The sequence below is a fragment of the Amborella trichopoda genome, chromosome 9 (assembly GCF_054954075.1).
Source record: "Amborella trichopoda isolate Santa Cruz 75 chromosome 9, AtrichopodaSantaCruz75HAP2 v2.0, whole genome shotgun sequence".
Taxonomy (NCBI): domain Eukaryota; kingdom Viridiplantae; phylum Streptophyta; class Magnoliopsida; order Amborellales; family Amborellaceae; genus Amborella; species Amborella trichopoda.
The window spans coordinates 53974687-53991746 of NC_142344.1; the positions used below are offsets into that span (position 1 = coordinate 53974687).

Here is a 17060-nt window from a genome sequence, read left to right on the forward strand (position 1 = left end):
CTTAGAGTACCTTTTCTCACTCTTTTATATCCAATGAAAATTACTCAATCATGAATTGAAACAAGCATTCATGACACTCTCATCAAATTCGATTTTCTTGATAAACCAAAAATTAAAGAGATCAATACAGTTAAAAATCATATCAAACAAAAAGAGGATTTTTTAGGATCATTACAACTTGAAATCAAATACAAGGTTGTTACTGAAAAACTCCAAACTGAATATATGATACACAAAATACAACAAATTAAAAATATTATTGAACAGGAAATATGTCATGAAGTACCAACTGCTTTCTGGAACAGAAAACAGCATATTGTGGGATTACCATATGAACCCGATTTTAATGAAACAAAAATCCCAGCAAAAGCTCACCCTATTCAAATGAATACTGAATTACTCCAAACATGTCATATGGAAATCAAAGATCTCCTTCGAAAGAAACTTATTCGTTCAAGTCTATCTCCATGGAGTTGCTATGTTTTTTATGTCAATAAAAATGTTGAGCAAGAACGAGGAGTTCCACGCTTGGTCATCAACTATAAACCACTCCATAAGGTCTTACAATGGATTCGATATCCTATTCCTAATAAAAAAGATTTATTGGATCGATTAGTACATGCTGTCATCTTCTCAAAATTTGATTTGAAATCAGGATTCTGGCAGATTCAGATAAAAGAAGAAGACAAATATAAAACTGCTTTTAATGTTCCATTCTGGCAATATGAATGGAATATAATGCCTTTTGGTCTTAAAAATGCTCCATCAGAATTCCAGAAAATTATGAATGATGTATTCAATCCTTATTATAAATTTATGATTGTTTACATAGATGATGTATTAGTCTATTCTGATTCTCTAGATCAACATTTCAAACACCTGCATACCTTTATTAATACAATCAAACATGCTGGTTTAGTAGTTTCTGCAAAAAAACTTAATTTGTTCCAAACTAAAATACGATTTCTTGGACATAATATCAATCAAGGAACAATTATCCCAATTGATAGATCAATTTTATTTGCTGATAAATTTCTTGATAAAATTTTAGAAAAAACGGAATTGCAACGATTTCTAGGATGTCTTAATTATATTAGTAATTTCTATCAAAATCTTACTATAGAAGCTAAGCCTTTATATGATAGGTTAAAAAAGAATCCTCTACCATGGACTGATATCCATACTTTGGCTGTTCAACGTCTTAAACTGAAAGCCAAGGAATTACCATGTTTAACCTTACCCAATCCTATTGCTTTCAAAATCATTGAATGTGATGCCTCCGAATTAGGTTTAGGTGGCATACTAAAACAAAAAGATAATTCCATTGAACGATTGATTCGCTTTACTTCCAAAGCATGGAATCCTACACAAAAGAATTACTCTACTGTCAAAAAAGAATTACTTGCCATCATACACTGTGTCACTAAATTTCAAAGTGATGTTTTAAATCAGCACTTCCTTATACGCACTGATTGTAAAGCTGCTAAGGACATTCTGCAAAAGGATGTTCAAAATCTTGTGTCAAAACAAATATTTGCTCGTTGGCAAGCTATTTTATCTGCCTTCGATTTTTCTATTGAACATCTTCACGGCTCTGCTAATTCCTTACTTGACTTTCTTACCCGTAAATTTTTGCAGGGTGGGCCGTACATTACCACCACTACCTGAGCCAGACCAACTTCCTTACGATCTACAGTTATTTCTGCAAAATACTCATACAAATATGAATACATCTCAAGGTAATAATCATGGTAAACAACAAATGGACTTAGTACCCTATCCCATATCTGGATCTCTTATGCCCAATTCTTCTTTACCTCTAACACCTATGTCACCCATGCGGTCGACAAATGTACTAGAATATTTCCTTCAAACTCCTCCTCAAAGTCCAATACAAACTCCTAATCCTGCATTTACTCCAGTTGCTTACCCAAATAAATAAACTTCCTCTGCTTCTAAGTCAGTTTATGTTGAAATCGCATTTCTGGCTGATATACCCATATGTGACAAACACATCAACATTGACCCAAATAAATTAGCTCCCTTGTATCTCACTAATCACTTGAACCCTATAAATGGAGCCAAGACTCGTGAATGGTACGAAGTTGTACTCATGGAAACTGGTTTAGTATCCATTGTACATTTCTATCAAGGTAATACTAAAGTATATGCATATTCCAAACTACAGATTAAAAAATTATTATCATATGAGGATTGGGGGTTGTAACCCCATGCAAGGTAAAAAGCTATCTAATCCTGAATTCCAATACAAATATTATAAATATGCTGAGTATATTGAGGCCTAGCATAAGGTCTTTGCATACCAAAATCCAAATAATACTCATTCTTGATACGTCCAGTTTAAATTCCCTATCCTGGAACGGTTCCCTAGTTGGTTCCGACATTGGTTCCTGATATGGGGATCACATACTCAAATATTACCAGATGCATTTCAAGCCTTACAAGATAAATTTGCTACTCATAATACTTGTACTACCCAAGATGATTATCACATATTTTATGGACATTTATCAAATCCCATGGATTCTGAAATGGGAGTATACCTTGTCTGAAAATAATATCAACAATTTTGAATATGTCCCTCGCCTTGGTAAAACCATCAAAATCAAATGGTGGGATATTTACAGTACTAATCCCTTCACCTTTATACTTAAACGCATACCTCCTCCATTTGACATGATTCATCCACAAGAAAATAATACAGTCAGTCTCCATACGTTTTCTGCATATCTCAAAAAAATGCGCCCAAATGTCACTCTAGAAGAACTAGAAGAACACCTCTTGCACATCTTTTCCACCCCAAATCCAGGACCAACTACATCCGAAGAAATAGTACAGTAAAAAAACCCACTTCTAGATGATTTCAGCCAAGATCCAAATGCATAACCTGACCCGACGAATTCAGTAGTTGTTATGACCATATAAAGATGATATGACTCCACCATCATAAAACGGATGCTTCCATAGTTCGTTGATATGACCTCACCACCAGAAGATTCCCCGCTTTATAACTCGACAAGACACCTCCAATAGTAAAGATGCCCCTTTTTTTCGTTTCGTTTGATGTGACTAATTTGGGGTCACGTCACGGTTACACCGCTGCTTACGTGCCCTCTCCTTATACCTCGACTCTTGCACATACCAACTCCTTCGACACACGTAAGATTCGCCATCGCCATCCATCGCCGTCATCGACGCACGGTTATCTCCTTCACCAGCCACGTAATCCCTCTTCGCTATCCCATACAGTGAGATGACACCCGCTTGATTCCTTCGTCGTTACGCTATCCCGTCTCAGCCACAGAAGTGCCTTCGACGATACGCCATCTCATCTCAGCCGCATAAATTCCTTCGTCTTTACGCTATCCCGTCTCCCCCACACAAGTTCCTTCGTCATTAAGACATCCAACCTCTTCAGTCGCCTATAGATACTTACTCCTTCAGCAGAAGAAGGCAGACTTCACCAGGAATACCACTGAAGCATCCGAAGCTCTGCAATAGTTGCTCATACTCTCTCATATTTTCATATTCTCTTCTCCTTTACCTATCTCTCTTTTTTGTAGTAATAAGATTAGTTATACAGTTGCTATTCACCGGTCTGTACATCAAAGTCGGTAACCTCTTATTGCTTTCCTACATGTGTTATTGTAATATTTCCTCTTTACCTTCTTACTATCCCTCTGAGTGGAAACACTTTGCCAGTTTATGTATATGCAATCAGTAAGTTATACTGATCTTTTCTCCAATGCAATTCAAATTTGTATTTACTGTTAAAATTCGTAATTCTAGTCATACGTCATGGTTTGTTATTGATTTATCTTGGCTTTTTGCTGTTATCCTCATCTGTGCTTTTCTTTTCTAAGTTACACTTCTACAACAATTAATAGCTTATAACTCTATTATCTTTGCATATTTAAGATAAAATAGTGTGGAATAGTTAGCGTAGATCTTGCGTCGAAATTGGTATCAGAGCCACACCCTGTTTAGAGTAATAATAGTGTCACTAATTTTTTATCTAAGGAAACTTACTAAATTAATTCATTAGAGAAAGTTGGTCCGAGCATTGAGGTTAGAGACACTCAGACACTCTGTCTAAAGACCGTTAAGGCCAGGAGAGCCGCTGAGGTCGAAGGAGACATAAGAGGTAGTCACAGAGGACTGTCCAGATAACACTCAACCGCAACCTAATAATGGAAAAAATTATTAAGAATCTATCTGATATCAAAATTAGCTTAATTAGAAATCAAAGAACCCAAAGGAACACTTATTGAGAAAACCCCTGGAGCTAGTTTCGAAGATAGAGGAAAAGCAAAAATTCCTGTCCATGATAATATGACTCTTCAAGAAGAAGACCCTAAACCTCAAATTAAAAATACTTTGTTTTAGTATGCCATCTAAACCTAATTCGGAGGCATCGCATTCAATGATTTTGAAAGCAATAGGATTGGGTAAGGTTAAACACGATAATTCCTTGGCTTTCAGTTTAAGACGTTGAACAACTAAAGTATGGATATCAGTCCATAGTAGAGGATTCTTTTTTAACCTATCATATAAAGGCTTAGCTTTTATAGCAAGATTTTGATAGAAACTACTAATATAATTAAGACATCCTAGAAATCGTTACAATTCCGTTTTGTCTAAAATTTTATCAGGAAATTTATCAGCAAATAAAATTGATATATCAATTGGGATAATTGTTCCTTGATTGATATGATTGTTCCTTGATTGATATCCTAAAAAATTCTCTTTTTGTTTGATATGATTTTTAACTGTATTGATCTCTTTAATTTTTGGTTTATCAAGAAAATCGAATTTAATGAGAGTGTCATGAATGCTTGTTTCAATTCCTGATTGAGTAATTTTCATTGGATATAAAAGAGTGAGAAAAGGTACTCTAAGGATCACAGCTTGGCTGAGTCCTTTGACCATTATGAACGTAGTTGGGAAGCAATGGCCTTCATTGCAGATTTTAGCATTTGACAGTTTGTATTTGATAAACAGTCTGCTTCCATCAGCAGTATTCAAGATTTGGGTTGTTTTATCAAAATATTTGGTAGGAACTAATCCTTCATTTAGGTAGTTGAGATCTGCCCCTGAATCGACTAATCCTAAAGTTTGAAATTCATATTCATTACTTATAACTATTGTAACTAAGATAAACCATTTTTGTGTAATAACTTTATTCAAAACATTTACAGATTTACTCGTTGATGTTTCTCTATGTTTTGGATGAGATGTTCTGATTAGGTGATCAAATTCAATAGAATCTGTATCACTATCTATTCTTGGGGTTTCATGTTGGAGTTCTAGAATTTGTATTCGGCTTTTTAAGTGAGCAACTTCTGCTTTCACAGTATTTACTTCTTGCTTGAGGTCAGCAATAGTAGGTTCTTTTTCTAAGCTTCATGCTGACTTATGCGTTTAATGATATCAGAAAAATTATATTCATTCGGTGGTTTGATTAAAGGGATAGGTTTTGATTTTGTTTTTGCAAGATTGATGAACTGAGTAATGACTTCTCGTTTTTCATCAGGATCATAAATTTTCTCTATTAAATCTAATATAAGATTATCTTCTTTTGTTAATGTGTGAATATTTGAAATAGGACACTTAGTAGTGGAAGAAGGACATTTACATAGGTCTTCATCATTTTCTGAACTACTTGTTGTATTTGACCAATAAAGGTCTTCATCATGGATGTTACCAAGAAAATATGTATTACTACTGGAAGACGTTGTATCTGAATCTGAACTAGATGGAGAATCGTATATTTGGATGATATCATATATTTTATTTCTAATTTGTTCATCTAAGTTACGGCTGCAATTTTCTTTTTGACTTTACATTGGCTTTTATAATGGCCAACTTTTTTACACTTATAGTAGACAGGAAGTTTCTTATCCTTCCTTTGAGATGATTTAGTAGAGGCAAATCGTTTTGTAACTTTATGTTTTCGCTTGGATAAGTTCTGGGGTTTATCCTGTTTTGGTTTATCCTCATATTTATGTTTTCTCCGTTTATGGAATTTATGTAAATCATGAGGTTTAATTTTTTCAATATGATAACCAAACTGTTCGGAAAAATCTCCTAATTCTTTTTTGCCACTTATATTTTGTTTATCGATTTGTTTCTTTAATTTCATATCTGTGCATAAGGTTAATCCTTCGGCACATATTTCCGCCGATAATTCTCCTAAAGTATATTGAGAATAATTGATTGTACCACCATGTTTACCGTTTAAGCGTTCTTTTACTTTCTCAGCAAAGAGATAGGGTAAGCTGGCTACAAATTTATCTTTCCAATGATCTAAATGGCTATCTTCTCGTATAAGTAGACGAGAAAAGAAATCATCTTTATACCATTTATAATGGGATAATGTAGGGCATATGAGGTTTGATAAAAGGTCAACAGATCTTGCTGCTAATATAGCAGTATTGCCTATAAAATGTAGGGCAATGATATATATCAAAGTATTAACAGCATCACTTTCAGTGTATAAAATATCTTGGTTATGTTCATTCTTTGGTCTCCAATTTCGGGTATTTGTTAAGATTTGTTGTTTTGTTTGATCATTGAGATGGAAATCCCACCAACCTCGAAGCCATCCAGTAAATCCTGATACTATGGCTTTTGTTATTTCTTGGTCATGGCTTCCAGCCATTTTGCATGCTGATGCATACATTGTCATATGTCGCATAGTATCTAATATTTGATGATCTGAAATTCCATCAATACTCCAATTACTGATGGTTCGACCAGTATAGGTTGATGTATGGCTAACTAAATCTTCTTCTAATTGTATGTCCACAAGGGTTAGTCTCTTATAATATGGTTTAGCATTTATAGGCTGTCAATTTTTGCTATAATTGATTCGATAGATACTATCTTGAGAAATACTGTGTTCTGTGAATGCATTCTGCATATTTGACAGAGTATTTTTAATTTGAGGTTTAGGGTCTTCTTCTTGAAGAGCCATATTATCATGGACGTTTTTGCTTTTCCTCTATCTTCGAAACTAGCTCCAGGGGTTTTCTCAATAAGTATTCCTTTGGGTTCTTTGATTTCTAATTGAGCTAATTTTGATATTAATTGATCCATAAGAGTTTTATTGTCGTATCCGATAAATAACTTGTCTTTATTTATTTCAGGAGGAGGTTTAAAGAGAATTTTCTTGGGTTCATTTTGTCGAGTAGGAGTAGGAGTTAATAAATTCTCGATTCGAACTGTTTGTTTACCAAGGGTTTGAAGATAAAGGTTTGTATAATTGTTTTGTTCAATTATATGGGGAAGTAATTCTATTCGGGACATATCGGTATTATTTAATTTATATGGAGTAGCAATAATTTCATAAAGGACTATTTGGGTTTGAGAGGTTGATTCTTCTTCCTCATTGTCAGTTTCTGTGGGAGTTTTTGATGGTGCTCCTTTGATTTTAAGCCTTTTTTCAGGAGGATGGATTGAAGTACTTGGTTTTCCCTTTGTTGTATTAAATACGATATACCAATTTCGGCGCAAGATCTACCCTAACTATTCCACACTATTTTATCTTAAATATCAAAAGATAACAGAGTTATTCCACTCTATTTTATCTTAAATATGCAATGATAACAGAGTTATAAGCTATTAATTGTTGTAGAAATGTAACATAGTAAAGAAAAGCGTAGTTGAGAATAACAGCAGAAAGCCAAGATAAATCAATAACAAACCATGACGTATGAGTAGAATTACAAATTTTAACAGTAAATACAAATTTTAATTGCATTGGAGAAAAGATCAATATAACTTACTGATTGTATATACATAAACTGGCAAAGTGTTTCCACTTAGAGGGATAGTAAGAAGGTAAAGATGAAATATTACTATCACACATGTAGGAAAGCAATAAGAGGTTACCGACTTTGATGTACAGACCGCTGAATAGCAACTGTATAACTAATCCTATTACTACAGAAAAGTGAGAAAGGTTAAGGAGAAGAGAATATGAGAGAGTATGAGCAACTATTGCAGAGCTTCGGATGCTTCAGTGGTATTCCTTGCGAAGTCTGCCTTCTTCTGCTGAAGGAGTAAGTATTTATAGGCGACTGAAGAGGTTGGATGTCTTAGTGACGAAGGAACTTGTGTGGCGGAGACGGGATAGCGTTAAGACGAAGGAATTTCTGCGGCTGAGACGAGATAGCGTAGCGACGAAGGAATCAAGCGGGTGTCATCTCAGTGTATGGGATAGCGAAAAGGGATTACGTGGCTGGTGAAGGAGATAACCGTGCGTCGGTGACGGCGATGGATGGCGATGGCGAATCTTACGTGTGTCGAAGGAGTTGGTGTGTGCGAGAGTCGAGGTATAAGGAGAGGGCACGTAGGCAGCGGTGTAACCGTGGTGTGACCCCAAATTAGTCACATCAAACGAAACGAAGAAAAGGGACATCTTCACTATTAGAGGTGTCTTGTCGAGTTATAAAGCGGGGAATCTTCTGGTGGTGAGGTCATATCAACGAACTGTGGAGGCATCAGTTTTATGATGGTGGAGTCATATCATCTTTATATAGTCATATCAACTGCTGAGTTCGTCGGGTCAGGTTATGCATTTGGATCTTGGCTGAAATCATCTAGAAGTGGGTTTTTTGTTTGTACTGTTTCTTCGGATGTAGTTGGTCTTGGATTTGGGGTGGAAAAGATGTGCAGGAGGTGTTCTTCTAGAGTGGCATTTGGATGTGATAGTCGCATTTTTTTGAGATATGCAGAAAACGTAGGGAGACTGACTGTATTATTTTCTTGTGGATGAATCATGTCATATGGAGGAGGTATGCGTTTGAGTGTAAATGTGGAGGGATTAGTGCTGTAAATATCCCACCATTTGATTTTAATGGTTTTACCAAGGCGAGGGACATATTCAAAATTGTTGGTATTATTTTCAGACAAGGTATACTCCCATTTCAGAATCCATGGGATTTGATAAATGTCCATAAAATATAGGTGATAATCATCTTGGGTAGTACAAGTATTATGAGTGGCAAATTTATCTTGAAAGGCTTGAAATGCATCTGGTAATATTTGAGTATGTGATCCCCATATCAGGAACCAATGTCGGAACCAACTAGGGAACCGTTCCAGGATAGGGAATTTAATCTGGACGTACAAGGAATGAGTATTATTTGGATTTTGGTATGCAAAGACCTTATGCTAGGCCTCAATATACTCAGCATATTTATAATATTTGTATTGGAATTCAGGATTAGATAGCTTTTTACCTTGCATGGGGTTACAACCCCAATCCTCATATGATAATAATTTTTTAATCTGTAGTTTAGAATAGGCATATACTTTAGTATTACCTTGATAGAAATGTACAATGGATGCTGAACCAGTTTCCATGAGTACAACTTCGTATCATTCACGAGTCTTGGCTCCATTTGTAGGGTTCAAGTGATTAGTGAGATACAAGGGAGCTAATTTATTTGGGTCAATGTTGATGTGTTTGTCACATATGGGTATATCAGCTAGAAATGCGGTTTCAACATAAACTAACTTAGAAGCAGAGGAAGTTTGTTTATTTGGGTAAGCAGCTGGAGTAAATGCAGGACTAGGAGTTTGTATTGGACTTAGAGGAGGGGTTTGAATGAAATATTCTGGTACATTTGTCGACCGCATGGGTGACATAGGTATTAGAGGTAAAGAAGAACTGAGCATAAGAGACCCAGATATGGAATAGGGTACTAAGTCCTTTTTTTGTTTACCATGATTGTTACCTTGAGATGTATTCATATTTGTATGAGTATTTTGCAGAAATAACTGTAGACCTAATTAGGGTTGATCTTGCGTCGAAATTGGTATCCGAGCCACATCCTGTTTAGAGTAATAATAGTGTCACCAATTTCTTATCTAAGGAAACTTACTAAATTAATCCATTAGAGAAAGGTGGTCCGAGCATTGAGGTTAGAGACGCTCAAACACCCTGTCTAAAGACCGTTAAGGCCAGGAGAGCCGTTGAGGTCGAAGGAGACATAAGAGGTAGTCATAGAGAACTGTTCAGATAACACTCAACCGCAACCTAATAATGGAAAAATTTATTAAGAATCTATCTGATAAAGCAATTAGTTCCACTAGTAGTACTCTAAGAATTAAAAATAAAGAAGAAATTATTATAAATGATATAGAAGCCCAAATTCAAAATTGGAACATACCAAAGGTTCCAATATCTGATGTTTATAAAAAAGGTACTTTTGATCTTAAAATGGGATATGTCATCAAAACAGTAGAACAAACTCTATCTGTTACAAGTAACCAAGAGGATTTCCAATTATTATGTAATAAAATATTACAAGTCCATTATAAATACCTTCATATAGGTTTAATTCAAATTACTGTTAAACCTTTAACTCGTTTAGGACTTAATAATTCTATCTTAGTATGCCTACGTGACACCAGGCATAATAGATTTTCCGACTCCTTACTCGAAATGGTTGAATCTAGTTTATGTAGTAGGCCTATTTATTTTAATTGTTTTCCTAATTATTCTGTATCACTTACAGATCCAAATATTCTAAATGTATTATCTCTAAACTTGAAAACTCAGGGATTTGATATGATGCTAGGTTCCCAAAACATAACCATAGTATATCGCATTTATTACAAAGTAATGAATACTTTATGTCCCAATGTGCTGCAAGTAGACACACGAGGACAAACAATATTTTTCCAAACCAATATAGAAAAATCTAATACCATCATACCAAAAACAATATCCTGGTTAGATATTATCTTACTAGAATCATGGTCCATTCATAATGAAAACCAACCATCCCAAACATCTATACAAATTATTCCAGATAAAATCATATAACATACAGATGGAAATATTGAAATCCAATTTACCAATAACAGAACTACTATCCCTAAGGATACAGTAGATTATATATCTCTTTCCCACTGTATTCTCAAAAGTGAACCCTCAAGACAATCTGTTACTACATATAATCATAATCCACATCCAACAATCCCTCTATCTACACATAGTACTCCAAGTAGTACTCCACGAGGATTACAAATTGATGGAATAAGAAGAACATCAGATAATATTTCTAATCCTGAATTCCAATACAAATATTATAAATATGCTGAGTATATTGAAGCCTGGCATAAAGTCTTTGCATACCAAAATCCAAATAATACTCATTCCCGATACGTCCAATTTAAATTCTCTATCCTGGAACGGTTCCCTAGTTGGTTCTGACATTGGTTTTTGATATGGGGATCACATACTCAAATATTACTAGATGCATTTCAAGCCTTTCAAGATAAATTTGCCACTCATAATACTTGTACTATCCAAGATGATTATCACCTATATTTTATGGCCATTTATCAATCCTATGGATTCTGAAATGGGAGTATACCTTGTCTGAAAATAATACCAACACCCAAACAGAAACAATCCATTTGCATGTAATGTATTACGTGGTAATGTATTACGCCAGTAATATATTTTACATACAATATATTTCCAGATATCCAAACGACCCCTAAAATGACCACTTTTGGCACTGGTGAATACATCATACTAGATAGGTTAGTTTTCATCTATATACATAAAGTAAAAATAATTTATGTGCCAGGGGACACATTCCTACATTCGCGTCCCCCGAGCATAAACCATCTATCTAAAGATGGATATAAGTGACGGTCCCTCTGAGAAAAAGGTAAAATCAATCACTCAAATAATTCCCTCTAAAAATTATCATTTTTAGTTTTAAATTGTTTAAAAATTTTGGTTTGGTGATAATCAAAATCACCATATTTATGTTTTCATTAAAAGATAAAAAGTATTATGGCAAAAAAAAAAGGGGTTTCTTTGGGGGTTATGGAAATGGATCTCCAATATGGAGAGATATGGCCTCCTAGAGAGAGGCGATATTCTCATGAGTTTTGGGTTGGCTAAGACTTCTACTTCTAGAGAGAGAGAGTCTCTCGGTTGCTCTTGAGGTTATCTTTCCCATTGCAGTATTACGGTGGGAAATAAGGTATTTGGGTTGGCTAAGGCTTTGACTTCTAAATAGATAAAGTTACTCGGTTGTTCTCGAGGTTATCTTTTCGGTAGCGGTATTATTGTGGAAAATAAGGTATTGATCGACGGTGTTGCTCGGTCGGGAGAGCGAGTTTAAAAGGAAAGATTGGTGATGGTCTTTTACCGATAAAAATATATAGGTATTTTTTATTGTAACCCAAAATTGTCTTTTTCATTGTGATAGTAGATTTCGACTTGCCGAGGCCGTGGATAACCCTATGGGGTGAACTATGTAAATTTTATCTTGTTTGTGGTGTGCTTTTTATGTTAACTTTATTTCTTACACTCAAATTATAGTTGTATTATTCTACTTCTTATTTAATCAATCATGTACACGATCTTTGGTGGGATCCCGATATTTGGGATTCCCGATTCCGCAAGTTAGGGGTTCTCGAGAATCCTACATTTAACACATTAATGATCTCCATACTAGGCATTGTATATTTCGTATAAAACAGAGTTACAAATTTTTAAAAATTTGATTATTAAGGGGGGGTGCATTTCTACATATGTTAGTATGAGACTCATAGACTGTCATACTTAAAAACATAAGAAATGCTTTTATTATTATGAAATAAAAAGTTTACACAAGATTGTAACTTTAAAGTACAAAATTAAGGTGCACCTCAAAAATTCATCGAAAAATATTGTTTTGATATAGCAAAACCCTCTAATTGATCATTTCGACATCGAGACATATGTATATAAAAAAAAGAAGTCGAATCCTAATATTTTTTCATTAAAATTTCATCTTATAATAGAATTTGAAGGTACACCTTATTTTGATTGTTTAGGTTGCAACTTTATGCAAACCACACCCTATGAGACCTCATGAAGTCGCAGCTAATGATTCTGTAGCTCAAAGTGATTGACTACTTTTGAATATGCAAAGGACGCGGTTAGCATGTAGCTAAGCCCGCACATGTGCAAATGTGGGCTTGACAATAAATATATTTTTAAATATAATTTGATCTTAATTTTTAGAGAATATATAATCAATATAGAGATCATGAATATGAAAAAATAAATAAATTTTGAAAACTAAAAATAATAATTATATTAAAAAATATTTGGACCGCTAGTTACAATTGTTTTTAAATGAACCACTAAAATAGATGCTTTATACCTCTAACCGCATATTGTACAAATGTTTTCCGGCGCGCATGAAACAATTCTTCGTATAAATCACTTTTACATTTTAAGCATATATATATATATATATATATATATATATATATATATATATATATATATATATATATATATATATATATATATATATATATATATATATGTGTGTGTGTGTGTATGTGTGTGTGACTATGCTCCCACAAGGGCACACTATACAGTTACTCCCTCATATATAAGACTATCATGGGTAGATTTTCTTTATCCAACTGGATGCTCCCGCAATGGCAGGCTAAATTTTATGGTAGTTTTTCTATTTAAAATTTTATATAGTTTCTAATCTCTAAAATTTTAATATACTCTCTCTCTCAATTTTAAAATTTGAGATAATTTCTATCTCTAAATGTTTTGAGATATTTCTCTCTAAAAAATTTTAAATAGTTCATCTCTCTAAAATTTAAGATTTGAGATAGTTTCTTTCTCTAAACTTTTAATATGGTCCGCCTAAAACTTTAAATTTGAGATAATTTTCCTTTCTAAAAATTTGAAATAGTTTCTCTCTCAACTTTTTTTTTTTTTTTGCATATTTTTTCTATCTAAAAATTTTCATATATTTTATTTCTCTAAAATTTGATATAGTTCCCCTCCCTAAAATTTTAATATTTCTTTAAAATTTGATATAGTTTCGCACTCTAAAATATATATATATATATATATATTTTTTGTTCTTCAGCAACAAAATGGATCATTTCCACCTATTTTGGTGGAATTGAGATTTTCGAAATTAAGGCTTAGGGATACCACAAAAATCTCAATTCCAACAGAAATGTCAATTCTAAACAAACCAAACATGATGGGCCCAGCTTTTCCAGGAAAATTGACTCTTGGAAATCTCAATCCAATGAGCCAAACTTGCCCTAACAGAAAAACGGCAACCAAAAAAATAATTGTGAGAAAAAGGAAGAGAGGGGAAATAAAGAAAAAATGAATAAAATCCTTAGATAACAGTTGGAAAGTAAATTATTTTATTATTCGAGAAAGAGCCACCTGCTACATATCTATCACCTACTTTTATTATTTTAAGGAAAAATTACATAAATATCCATTTTATTTTCTGTTATTATGAAAATACCTAATACTTTATGTTATTACACGTATGTTTACTTTTTAACTTTATAACATTTTTTTTTAAAAAAAAGACGAAAGTACTCATTTTGGTTTTCCAAAAATAGAATTTATTTCTTTTTTGGTATTTGAAAAACCAAAAATTTTCTCTCTAAAACCAGCCATTACACCTTATTCCTGTTTGAATTAAATACGATTTTCGGTTTTTGAAAACTCGAAATTCCAATGTTTTTGGTTTTTGAAAATTCTGAAACCCCTATTCTAAATTTGATAACTTTGTGTTATGTTTGAATTATACATGATTTTTGGTTTTTATATTTTTTATTTTTGAAAAACCGAACTTCTAATGTTTTTGGTTTTTCAAAAATTGAAAACCCATAATCTGCATTCCAATAACTTTATTTTGTTACATTTATGCATGCTTTCTTTGATAAATGGTTTTGCATTAGGAAACTTTTTCAGTTCATGAAGTTGTGTTCAATTTTGTTTGCAAAAAATGTAGAATTTTCTATACAATTTGGAAATCTCAAATGTCATTTTAATAAAGGTGCTGTACAAGACAGGCTTATTAGGAAAATGCATTTTCATAGAGATGGTCACATTGCTGATATAAACCAAAAAAACTTTCTTGCGAAAATTACAAAAACCCCCCCTCAAGTATAATATATATGCAAGTTACCCCGCTAACCTTTCCTCTCATTTTTTTTTCCACAATCATCTTTTCTCGGAAAAACTCCCCAAGGTCAAAAGTTGTTATTTTTTGGACCGAAATACCTTTCTTTACAAAAAAACAAAAGTCAATTGATGGTCCCAAGTCGCGTATTGCCGGAGCGACCAATTCAACCGTCGGAGCGTTGTGGCTCCAAAAGGTGTACTGCCGACCTATTCAACCGCCGGAGTGATGTGGCATACTGCCGAAGAGTGTGTCCTCATTGCCGGAGCGACCTACTCAACCGTCGGCGCGCTATGGCTCCAAAAGGTGTACTGCCAGAGCGAGCCCTTGTATTGTCGGAGCCCGTTTCTTCATTGCCGGAGCGCATGGGGAGAGAGTTGTGGGTAAAAGCCACAAGGAGAGAGAGGGGGGTAGTTTAGTCTTTTTTTTCTTTTGTTTTGGATTGGGGGGTTTTGTGAGGAAAGACGGCTGTGGGAAAAAAGTGAGAAAAGAAGTTCATTGGGGTAAGTTACATAAATAGTATTCTTGAGGGGGGTTTTTGTCATTTTTCAAAGTTTCTTCTATTTCCATGCATACTTTTCCTGACGTTGCATTCATCAATATTACTTGTTTTTTTGGCAATTTATTACTTGTATGGGATTTTAATTAGCTAATGGAGTTTTCGGTTAGAATTGAATGGATACTGCAAATATGTGTGTGAGAGAGTTGTGAGAGAGGTTAGATGAGCCCCAAAAGTTCGTGTGAGAACTGACTTGTGAGAGAGGTAAGAGAGAGAAAAACTTGCAGAGAGAAGAGAGAAGAGCCCCAAAAGGTTGGGATGAGAGAGAAGAAGAAGGGTTCAAAGCAGTTAAACAGATGGGATGAGAGAGAAGAAGAAGGGTTCAAAGCAGTTAAACGGACATGTTTGAAAAAGTGAAAAAGTCCACTTCGGTTTTTGAAAAACTAAAATTGGGCATTTCAATTTTTTTTAAAAAAAAGTTACAAAATGGAAAAAACATATGTGCAATAACAAAATTTTTTTTGTAATAACAAAAAATAAAACAAATATTTATGTAATTTTCCCTTGCTTTAAAAAAAACAACATTTATTTTAGAAATGAACTCAAGGCTTGGTGGTCAGGTTGGCCAGGTGCCCTTATGTGACATCTTGAGCTCCATTTCTAAATTGGATAGGAATCATTTTCCTACTTAATTGTCTCCAAATAATACAATAATATTTATTTCAATTATTTTATAAATAATGCTCATTATTTTGGTTATTCTCCATTTTCAATGATTTTCTCATTAATTTTAAAGTGTGACGTGATATCATGATCATTTTACGAGAAAAATAATAAGAATTTGCTCCAATAAAGACCCATTTACGATGGCCCTTTCATTAAAAAAAAAAGGAAGAAAATAATAAGAAAGAAAAAGAAAAAATAATAAGAAAGAAAAAGAAAAAAAAAAAGGAAGAAAATAATAAGAAAAGAAAAAAAAAATATAATCGAGTTTCCCTAGTAGTAAGCCAGGCATTACAAAGCAGAAGAAGGAGTCTCTTAGGAGACATCAGATAAAATTGGAATAATTGAGATCAGATTAGCATAGCCCCTGCGAAAGAATGACATGACAAATAGAAAAATGTGAGAAATGGCCTGAATTTCTGATCGACTGCTATCATCGTAGGGTTGAAAAAAGAAGAAGAAGAAAACGACTTGCATCCAAACCCGATAACTTATTCATAATAAACAACACAATACTAATTACTAGTTTACTACATAATCACATTCATTACATTCAACAAACCACACATATTTTGGTCACTGCAAGGTTTCATAACCCAACATCATATATAGCCTTATTCATACTCTAAACCAGAGTTTAGAAAATCGACTTGACCGAGGTACTCAAGCCTTGGCTGAGGCGATTTACTCAGGCGAGTCTGAGTACCTCGCCCGAATCCAGCTCAGTTATAGCCACCACGCCCTTGGGTAGTGGCACTATGTTCCTCACTATTATATCCACTTCTTCCTTGAGTCTCAGCCGCTTCCCCTGGACCGTTGTATCCTCCTCTTCC

At 34.0% G+C, this 17060-nt stretch overlaps 1 non-coding gene across 1 annotated transcript; it reads left to right on the forward strand.

Annotated features, from left to right (window-relative positions):
• The first annotated feature begins 16537 nt into the window (after positions 1 to 16537).
• On the forward strand, positions 16538 to 16639 carry LOC148780658 (U6 spliceosomal RNA). Its single transcript, XR_016041813.1, has one exon. It is a non-coding gene; the product is annotated as a U6 spliceosomal RNA (small nuclear RNA).
• The last annotated feature ends 421 nt before the right edge of the window (positions 16640 to 17060 follow it).